The sequence below is a fragment of the Octodon degus genome, unplaced genomic scaffold, assembly GCF_000260255.1.
Source record: "Octodon degus isolate 3935 unplaced genomic scaffold, OctDeg1.0 scaffold00041, whole genome shotgun sequence".
In the NCBI taxonomy this organism is placed as follows: domain Eukaryota; kingdom Metazoa; phylum Chordata; class Mammalia; order Rodentia; family Octodontidae; genus Octodon; species Octodon degus.
In genome coordinates this window covers 12,381,991-12,392,847 of record NW_004524617.1, presented here as the reverse complement: position 1 = coordinate 12,392,847, position 10,857 = coordinate 12,381,991, and the positions used below count along the sequence as shown (strand labels likewise).

The 10,857-nt window shown below is 45.3% G+C and overlaps 1 pseudogene; it reads left to right on the top strand.

Annotated features, from left to right (window-relative positions):
- Positions 1-919: 919 nt before the first annotated feature.
- On the top strand, positions 920-10,857 carry LOC101570793 (annotated as a pseudogene).

The following is a 10,857-nucleotide window of genomic DNA, read 5'->3' as shown; positions in this document are numbered from 1 at the left end:
TTTCAGAGGGGGTGGGGGAGCAGATGGAAAGGGTCCTATGGGAAGGGAGGCGTCATGTCCCGTGTTTAATTAAGAGTCGCATTGTGTGTAAGGGAGGGGGGAAGGTGCCGGGCTGCGCAGAGCTCTGTTCCCTTCATGACAAAATAACCTGCAAGTGAAGAAGAAGAAGAAGAAGAAGAAGAAGAAGAAGAAGAAGAAGAAGAAGAAGAAGACGACAACCCATGACTAAGAGGGAGCCGGCTCTGGAATAGATAGTGTTAGTACCACAGTGTTTCTGGAATAAAGATATCTAATTCCCTGCGCAAATAATTTACCCGATCAGAAAACACAAATATCCGAACTGCATTGTGTGTGTGTGTGTGTGTGTGTGTGTGCGCGCGCGCGCGCGCAGCGCAGGGAGAGAGATGCAGAGAGACAGTGAGAGAGAAGAGAAAATGAGACAGAGACAGAGAAAGAGACCCAGAATAAAGATAACCGCACAAAAGGGCTTGCATTGAACATTCTGCTAGGCGACTTCTCCATGCCTGGGGCAGCTCCGTTCTCCCCCAGCGACTCCCACCGCGCCCCGACTTTTCCAGGAGACCCCACATCTGTGAGGGAAGGAGGCCGGTTCCCAAGATGAGGTTAGGAGGGCGATGGTGGCAGAGAGCTGTACCACTCAGGGCCTAGGGCCTGCAGCCTCCGCCTAGGCTGATCAGCCCGCGAAGCCTCGGGTCAAGCCCAGCCCTAGGGAGGGCCTTGGCAGGCCGCTAACTAGAGACAACCTCGGTGTTCCTTTCGCGGAGAAGGTGCTAGCACCCACTCTCATCTGGCCCGAGCCGCGCTCCAGGAACCGTTGCCACGAGGACTTTGATGCCCCTTGCCTGGTCTCCTGGGTCTCAAAAGCAAGCAGAAGCAACACCCGCCCTGGGTGACCCGGATGGCGCGGGTGGCTGGACCAGAGCGCCCACAAGAGGGCGCAGGAGGGGAGGCGGCCTTGGGGAGACTAGAGGCTCCCCAGCCCCGAGCGGACACAGGTCAGAAAGGTCCCTGGGGCGCCCACTTCGCCTGCGCCTGGAAAATGACCAAAATGGCCATGGTAACAGGTGTGGCGCCTGGGGTCGAGGCGGAAGGGTGGAAGGAGGAGCGCAGTATTCTACTCAGATGCAAGTGCAGAAAGTGAGCCACGACAGCTTTCTTGGGAGGAGGCGGCTAGCTGAGATCTCCAGATTTTGCTTTCGAGTGGGAAGCCAGAGATTTGGCACCATCTCCTGAAATGTAGTGCAGTGGAGATTTGTGCAGGGCTGAAGATGTTGACATACCTCCAATCAACACCCCATTCTTTACCTCCATTCATACTTGATGGTCTTAGCACCCTTCCTGGCACGGGGGTGGGGGGCAGCTTAGGAAATATTTACTGAACAGGAGAATCGCGTTGTGGGCCTGAAGGTGTAGCAGGCACTTTCATTTAGCAAGGCAAAAGGCCTTTGAGTTTTCCTTCTCGCGGGGCAGGCACTGACAGCGCTCTTTCCCTGCCTGGATCTCTTATTTATAGGCCTCATTTTCTTTCCTCAGCTCTCCCATTACTGCTCTTGCGGCCATTTCATTGTTTGTTCAAGGCTTGTAAGGAAATAAAAAGAAATTAAAGCCAATGTGCTTTTACTCAGAATTGCAGAAAGGCTGGGGAGAAAGGAGACTGGAACCCACAGTTCGAGTGAAATTTAGACCTAGGAAGGATTTATATTTATTTAGTTTTTCATGGATAATAGAGAGTTGGTGTTATCTGTCACTGTACGCTCTCTCTAATAAATACTTTCAAGACTATAATCTAACAGGTGTAAAATTTTCCTCTCTCTCTCTCTCTCTCTCTCTCTCTCTCTCTCTCTCTCTCTCTCTCTGGTACAGGGAATCAAATTCAGGACCTTGCACTTGCCAAGCAAGCTCTATGCTGCTGAGCTGTATCCCTGACCCTAAAACATTCCTTTTCTGAGAAATAAGACCACCAACACTATCTTTTAAATAGTACAAATAAAAAATGTTATTGACAATCTTCCACACTGTAGCATCAATTCTAAGCCTGTTTTTCTTTCTCTTTCTTTCTTTCTTTCTTTCTTTCTTTCTTTCTTTCTTTCTTTCTTCCTTCCTTCCTTCCTTCCTTCCTTCCTTCCTTTTTTCTTTCTTTTCCTTCTCATTCCTTCATTCCTAATAGAGGCTTACCTTCTGGGGTAAGGTGATAAATACCCCACACCTGAGAGTTGTAAACAAAGATGACTGGTTTAAATTCTGACCCCACCCTCACCCCCACAAAAATATCCAGAAAGGGTTTTTTACTCTGCCAACTACAAGGGGACTGACTGATCATCAGAAAAAAATGCCTGCCTTCCTTTCACCCATTTTCCTTTACCCCCTTCAAACATAAGCCCCACATAGGTATCAGTCATTGTAGGATAGGAGGAAAAGAGGAGAGAGCCATTTGAACATTCATTTTCAGTCTCCATTCTATCGGGACTCTAATTTGAGTCCAGGCTTCCTCTCAGGAGGGTCTTGTTTATGGTTCCCTCATTTCCAGACACCTCAGCAACAGCCCCCCACCTTACAAGCACCCATCTCTCAGGAGAAGCTCCCATTTCCTAGAACAAGAAAGCAAGAAAATCTCATCCAGAAGTGTTTTCTCAAACCCACGATGGGAAATTAGCCAGGAAATGCTACCCTGCTGTGTCATTGTGGACCAGTTCATACCTGTCTCGCTCTACCTTTCTCCTTTCTTCTTCAGCTTTTGGGTTGAAACATTTTGATATTATTTATATAAAGGAAATGACATTAGAGTAACCTTTTTATTGCACTGCACTAAGGGGAGATTGAACTATAACTTTGAAAATCGTGACATTCCAATGAGAGCTATATTAAATTGCTTAAAAACATTTTGAAGGCATCATTGGTATTGTCTGTAGTGGTAAGTGAAACAAAGGATTTCACAGCATGTCGGGTTTAATACTAAATATGCTCATATTTAAGTCTTTATGCTATTAAATAGAAGAAAGAAGAAAGGGAGATGGTGAAATAGGAACAGAGGGGGATGGAATCAAGGCGCTACTCTGAAGACAACCCTGACAATAACAGCTGCTGCGCACTGAGTATTTCCTCCGTGCCGGAGTGCTAAGTGTGTTTTCATACTGATCAGTCAATTCCCATGACAGCCATGCAGGGATGGCGCAGTTATGATCTCTCTTTTACCAATGGGGAAAACTGAGGCTGAGAAAGGGTGACCAACACTTCTTGAGATTTGCCCAGCTTTCAAACTGAAAGACCCGTGTTCTGGGCAATCCCTCAATCCCGGGCTTTGATCAGGCCGATTGGTTAACAAACACAGACAAATAGTTTGCTCCAGGTTACAGAGCTGGCCCCAGAATGGGTGTGAAACCTGCAGCCTGACTCTAAGTCTGCTGCCTCTTGTAGCCTTTGTAAGTCTCACCTGACTCACAGACTGGAACCTGGAGCATCAGAGAACAAGTGACGTAAGACTACCATGTGCTCCTAGTGAGTCAGACCCCCCAAAAGAGGTTTTAGGGAAAAATGGCTTTTTACAATTTCACTTTTTTTTAAAAATTTTTTTATTTATTTATATTTTTGTGTGTGTGTGGCCAGCTCAGCCCACCAAGGGGCGGGGCTGGCTGGCATGTGGTGCTGGGGATTGAACCGCGGTCCCTGTGCTTTGCTTAGCCTAGCTTGTTCTAAGTAGGTGCTTTAGACCACTGAGCCATCTCGCCAGCCCCACAATTTCACTTTTTAGCTGGCCATAGTGGCAAATGCCTGTAGTCCCAGCACTCTCTCTGAGACACTGAGGCAGGAGTTTGAGCCCAGCCTGGGTAGTTTAGTGAGTTAACCATAATCTGCCTCAACATAAATAAATAAATGGCTGAAGATGTAGGTCAGTGCAAAAGCCTTGGGTTAAATCCCCAGTACTGCTTAAACACGGTTTTATTTTTTATTTTGAGATGGGGGCAGGTCTTGCTTCTTTGCCCAAGCTCATCTTGAATTCCTACTTGCAAGTGACCCTTATGCCTCAGCCTCCTAGATAGATGTGACTCCAAGCGTACCAGCACACCCGTGGCTTAAATTTTTATTGTTGTTGCTTGAGACAGGCTCTCACTATGTAACCTAGGCTGGCCTCAACATCTCTACCTTCCTGCCTCAGCCTCCCATTCTGGGATTATAGTTGTGCAGCCCCACACTTGGCCTAAAATCAGATACAGAAGTCAAAAGCTACAAGAAGAAAGAAAGAAAGAAAAAAAGAAAGAAAGAAAAACATCCAAGATAGACACATACTACATTGAGCACAGATATCACTACCTGGCAGTCACAGAATATGGAGGGAATGGAGATCAGCTGTATTGAAAACACAGTTTATAATGAAAGACATTTTTAAAATCTCAATAGGCACACAAAGAAAATAATTATATGGATCATGTGGCCATTAGGCAGGGGACATTTTAACTCTGGAAAGCATTTGGTGTATTGTTCCGATACCATTATTGTGGAATAATGATGATCTTTGTTCTACCTCATAACATCCTCAACACCAGCAGCCCCCTGCAGCCTCCGGTGTTTCCAAACAGCTTCTCAGGGGCCCTTCGGACAAAACTGCAAGAGCCGATTCTGTTCTGTGCATCCAATTTGTAAGCAGGTTGCCGAGCTAGGCATTGGCCAGGAGAGCATGCGCTCTCGTACTGCAGCTCATTGTACAAAGGCAGCTTGACATCAATAAAAATAATCACTATTTGATGTATTTCTTATAATTATGGGTCATCTCGTGGCGAGGCTCCGCAGTTAGCAAAGTTGTGATTTGGCCTCTGTCACACTGCTGCAGGAGGCAGCCAGGCCCCGGAGCCTCTCAGAGTCCTGGCGAGCATCTTGCAAGCAATGAGCTTATGCACAACTTCAGGGAAGAAAACATTTTGGAAATGAGGAGAAAGCTGTGAGGGAGTTGTAACCATAAACAACAAATGTGCTAAAGAGTGGAGACTTATGCAGAGCTAAAACAGGGCAGGTGGAGTGTATTCTCAGTTTTTTAAATGTGAAGAAAACATTGGGCTGACTCCATTCCAGCTCCACCGAGCTGAAATGTGCTTTGGTGATTGTTGTTGTTTAATTTAATGCAAGCACCCCAGGCTGTGTGAGGATCAGGGCTTGATGAGCCAAAGGAGTCTGAGGAAAAAAAGGTGAGCAGCTGTGTTTCTTGTCAAATACAAACCCTTAATCATTGCCTAATCATTCTCCCACATTGGACATTTGTGTCATTTTAGTTGTTTTGCTGTTACACGGTTACAGTGTAATGAAAACTTCTGGACAACTTACTCCTTTGCATCATTGGCTTTAATTAATTTCTTAAGAGTGAGTGTTTCTTGAAATATTGCCAAAAATGTCTCTAACTGGTTGAACCAATTTTCACTGCCACTAGCCATCTATGAATGTACTGATTTTGCTGCATCCTTGCCAGCATTATGTATTATAGCTTTTTCCTCTTCAAAATTTGGTTATTATTTACTTATTTTACAGTACTAGCAATTGAACCCAGAGCCTTTGCACCAAACTATATATCCCTGGACCTTTTTTTAAAAATGTATTTAGGACAGGGTCTACAGAGTTTCACTATGTAGATTGGACTTGTAGTGATTCTCTTGTTTTCAGCCTCCCAAGCACTGGGATTACCAGTGTGCACCACCACACCCAGTCTCAGTCACCATCGCATGTGCTGGGCTGCTCAGCAGACCTGAACAGCAGTGATGGCTGGGGAGGCAGGCACTTTATAGAACCTGCAGGAATGGGGAAGGGGAGTCATCAAGTGTCCTTTGCTGGGCCAGGGTGTTCTGGGCACAAACTATAGAGTCCTTGAAGCAAAGTTATATGCATAATCAGCCAGGCACAGACAGTCAAGGTTAAATCTTTGCAGCACAGTTGTGGTTGGGGCATCCAGGAACATCGGTAGTGGTGCGGGGGAAGGGGGCTCACGGCTTGGGTGCCTTAACACTTTTCTGATCCTCTTGCCTCAGAAGCCCAGAATGGTGGGGTTATAGACATGTTCCACCACTCCTGGCTAAAATTCAGTTATTTAAATAGCAGCGGCCAGGTGAGGTAGCACATACCTGTAATTCCAACACTCAGGAGGCTGAGGCAGGAGGATTGCCACAAATTTGAGGCCAGCCTGCGTTACATAGTGAGTTTAAAACCAGCCAAGACCACACAGCAAGACCCTGTTTCATAAAAGGAAAAAGTAGTCCTATACTTAACTCTAGTTCTTTTTTTTTTTTTTTTTTTTTTTCGGAACCGGGGATTGAACTCAGGCCCTTGCGCTTGCCAGGGAAGCACTTATTCCACTGAGCCATCTCCCCGGCCCCCTTAAATCTAGTTCTAATGTCCACATTCAGTATCTTCTCCACTGGAGTGCTTGACCTTAATTTTGTTAACTTGATTGACTTGGGAGCCTCCTAGGACAATGACAGCGAACCTTTTAGAGCCTTCAATGACACAAACAGTGCACTGTGGCATGTGTGCCATAGGTCATCATCACTGTCCCAGGAGATTAGTAAAGCACACTTTTGGGTGTGTCTGGCTGGGTGATTGAAGTATGACCTTGAGTACCATACCTAGTCCCTGGCTCCTTACCTCTCTGACAATCTTCTGCTGTGCTTCCCACCTATCATAGACTCAACAGCTTTGTTCCATCAGGCCCTTCCCCCATGATGTTTCTGCCCCTGAGCCAGCTGACTATGGACCAGGTCCCCTGATACCATGGGCTCTCCTCTATTAGTTGTGGGCATCAGGCGTTGAGTCTCAGTGATGAGAAAGCTGCCTAAGATATCCCCTGACTCGAGGATTTCTTTCCCTTGCTTTTGTTTTCCTCTTTCTTGCTCTCTTTCTTGTCTCCCCCCTTTTCCATTCTTCCTCTTGGCAGAACTGCAGGCTGAACCAGAGCCCTTGCACTGAGCGACATCCTCAGCCTTTTATTCTTTTATTCTTTTTTTTTTTTTTCCGGAACCAGGGATTAAACTCAGGCCCTTGTACTTGCCAGGGAAGTGCTTATTCTACTGAGCCATCTTCCCAGCCCTTTTATTCTTTTTAATAGAATCTTGTTAAGTCACTAAGTTGCCAAGGCTGGGTTCAAACTTGTGATCCTCCCATCTTAGCCTCCCAGGGTACTGGGATTACAGGTGTGTGCCACCATGCCGGGCTCTCCCTTGCTTGTCTGAATGGCTTGGACTATCAGCAAAATGGCAAGGAGACATGAGGAAAAAGGGAATCCTGAGGTACTGCATGTGTTCCATGCTTGGTGAGGCTATTGAAATCACTGTGGCAGAATGTGCCTTGTGTAATGCCTCGGATTCTGGAATCTGCGAGACCTGGTTGAGAGCTCATTGTTTTCTACCTCAGTAGTACAGCACTTGCCTAATGTCATGAACTCCTGTGTCCCGTCTCTAGCACTGCAACAGAAAAAGAAGAAAAGTTAGTTTGTATTGTGTGGCATGAAACTGAAATGCGCTTTTTTAAACCTATACTTTGGAGTAGTTGTGTATTATTTTTATAGAATAGTGACTCAGAACAGGAATTGTTCCATTGAAAGGCATCTATACTTTAAATGCCAGAGTTTATTGTTATTTATTTACTTATTATTATTATGTATTTTAGGGAAGGGTCTACAGGGTGTTCAGGGTCTCACTACTAGATCGGACTCATAGTAATCCGCCTGTTTACAGCCTTCCAAGAGCTGGGATTACAGGCGTGCGACCATACCCAGTCTCCATTGCCGGCTCAGTGCACCCTGGAGGCAGGGCCAGCACAGCAAGCCTGGGGATTGAACCCAGGGCCCCTGCACCTGCTTGCAGGCATTTCAATCTGCTGAGCTATTTGGCTGGCCCTTAAACTTTCCTTTATTTTTATGTATATATTTTTATTTATTTATTTTGCAGTACCGGGAATTGAACTCAGTATTTTGTGCTTGCCAGGAAAGTGCTTATTCTACTGAGCTATCTCCCAGGCCCCTGAAAAATTGTTTAAAAACAAAACAAAGGGCTGGCCAAATAGCTCAGCAGATTAAAGCACCTGCAAGCAGGCGAAGCGGCAGAGGGTTTGATCCCCGGGCCTGCCGTGCCAGCGCTGCCCACTGGGGCAGTCTGAGATGGCAATTGAGACTGGGCGTGGTGGTGTGCACCTATAATCCCAGCTCTTCAGAGGCTGTAAACAGGTGGATCACTATGAATCCTATCTAGTAGTGGGACCCTGAACACCCTGTAGACCCTTCCCTAAAATACAAAAAACAAAACAAAACAAAACAAACTTTATTTATTTATTTATTTATTTTGTGGAACTAGGGATTGAACTCAGTCCCTTGCATTTGCCAGGGAAGCGCTTATTCTACTGAGCCATTTCCCTGGCCCCCAATTTTTTTTTTCAACTGGTGACTTTTTTTTGGCGGTACTGGGGATTGAACTCAGGACCCTGTGCTTGCCAGGCAAACGCTTATTCTACTCAGCTATCTTCCCAACAAAGCAATTATGAGAAATTAAAAAGAAAAGAAAGATCAGCAGTAAACACCAGAGAGTATGTATGTATGTTTGTTTGTTTTGATACTGGCCTTTACACTGAGCTACACCCCCCAACCCTCTTTTACATTTTTAAAATTTGAGGCAGACTCTTTTTAGGTTGCCCAGGCTGGACTCAAAGGTGTGGTGCTCTTGCATCAGCCTCTTAGTGTGCTGCGACTCTAAGCGTGTGCCCCTGCCTAGAAATACTGCATAAATCTTTAAATATGCCCCTGCAACAGATCAAACAACACTGATAGCACTGGGGATTTCCTTTTTTACCTAGTCATATTAATTATACTGAGCAATGAATTTCACCATGGCATTTTCATACCTGTATATAACATTTTTATTATACCTACCTCTCTTTTAGCCCTCCTCATTCCCTTCCTTTTCTCTAATAATCTCTAGCTGGGTGCTTGCTTGCTTTCTTCCTTGAATTCACTATGCAGCCCAGGCTGGCCTCAAACTCACAGTGATCCTCCAGCCTCAGTCTCTCTAGTGCTGCTGAGATTATAGGCTTTACTCCATTTCTCAGGCTTGCTACCTGGAACAGATGTAATGGTTGGAGCTCTAGCAGCCATACTGAACCATGAAGACCAAGAATCCTATTCTGTGGATGGCAGAGTGTTTGGCCAGAAGGTACCTGGATCTCTGGCAACTCCATAGAGCTGTCATACTCCAGTCTCAAACTTCCAACTTCCACATATACTTAATATGAAGGGAAAGAATACCTCTTTTATTTTTTTTTTTTTAGTGCTGTGGATTAAACCAAGAGCCTTTGAACTACATCTCCAGCCATTAAAATAGTTTTAGATAGGATTTCCTTAAGTTGTATGTTTGCTCAGGTTAGGTTCCAACTTGCAACCCTCCTGCCTCAGTTTCCTAGAGTGCTGGGATTATAGGCCTACACTAGCAGGCTGGTTTAATATCTCTTTTCTGATTAAGGCAAAGCAGAACCTAATCCTAAGTGACAGAGAACAAAACCAAATTTCAATATGAAGTACGCTATTTTGCATTTGTAATAGGCACCTAAAGGGACTCCTGCTAGTATGTGGGAGGGATGGTAGCTGAAAGGGTTCCTATGTCTATAGCTTATGGGCAGGCTGGGGGATAAAATGACTCCTAAGACCCTAGTGAGAGGGAGGGTTGGTGGCCAGAGGGCTGATGGGACACTGTCCTCAGAAACAGATGAAGATCAACCTACAGGGACTCTTGCTTCCCCAATATTTAGGCCATCTGTGTTCAGAATGGTGTTCAGCTCCCCAGCTAAAATCTAGGACTGGCCCATATGTGGCAGTTGGGGTGCCTGGTTGCCAAAAGGGTCCAGGGTTTCTAGGTCACAGGCAGGCAAGAGGCACTGAGGGTCTCCAGACCAGTTCCCCACCTCACAAGCAGGCTGGTAACCTGGGGGCTTCCTGTTACCAGCACCCAAGGACACCAGCTGAATGGTGATGGCTTGATACAGGCCAAGGTCATGCTGGGAGACTGAAGATTAGTAGAACCTGTGTGTAATGCAAACATGTACTTTAAAAAGAATCCTATTATGGGGAGAGGCAGGTGGCTGGAAGAACACACAGGGCAAGAAAGATGGTGAACAAAATGGTTCTCATATTTCCAGAAGATGAGTAGCATGTGACCAGAAGAAAACACTGTTCCTCAGCATACAAACTACTCTTGTCAGAAGAAGTACCCAGATGCTTCTGTTAACTTCTCAGAGTTTTCTAAGAAGTGCTCAGAGAGGTGGAAGACCATGTCTGCTAAAGAAGAAGGAAAAGTTGAAGATATGGCAAAAGCGGACAAGGCTCATTATGAAAGAGAAATAAAAACTTGTATTCCTCCTAAATGAGAAACAAAATGGAAGTTCAAGGATTCCAATATACCCAAGAGGTCTCCTTCAGCCTTCTTATTTTTCTGTTCTGAGTATTGCCCAAAAATCAAAGAGGAATATCCTGGCCTCTCCATTGGTGATTTCACAAAGAAACTTGGAGAAATGTGGAATAATACTGCAGTAGATGACAAGCAGCCATATAGGAAAAAGGTTGCTAAGCCAAAGGAAAAGTATGAAAAGGGCATCGCTGCCTACTGGGATAAAGGAAAACCTGATGCAGCAAAAAAGGGAGCTCTCAAGGCTGACAAAAGCAAGAAAAGGAAGGAAGAAGATGAGCATGAGGAAGATGATGAGGAAGAAGATGAAGAGAATGAGGATGATGAAGAAGATGATGATAAATTGGTTCTGGTGCCGATTTTTTTCTTGCCTATAAAGCATTTAACCCACTTGTACACAACTCACTTCTTTTGA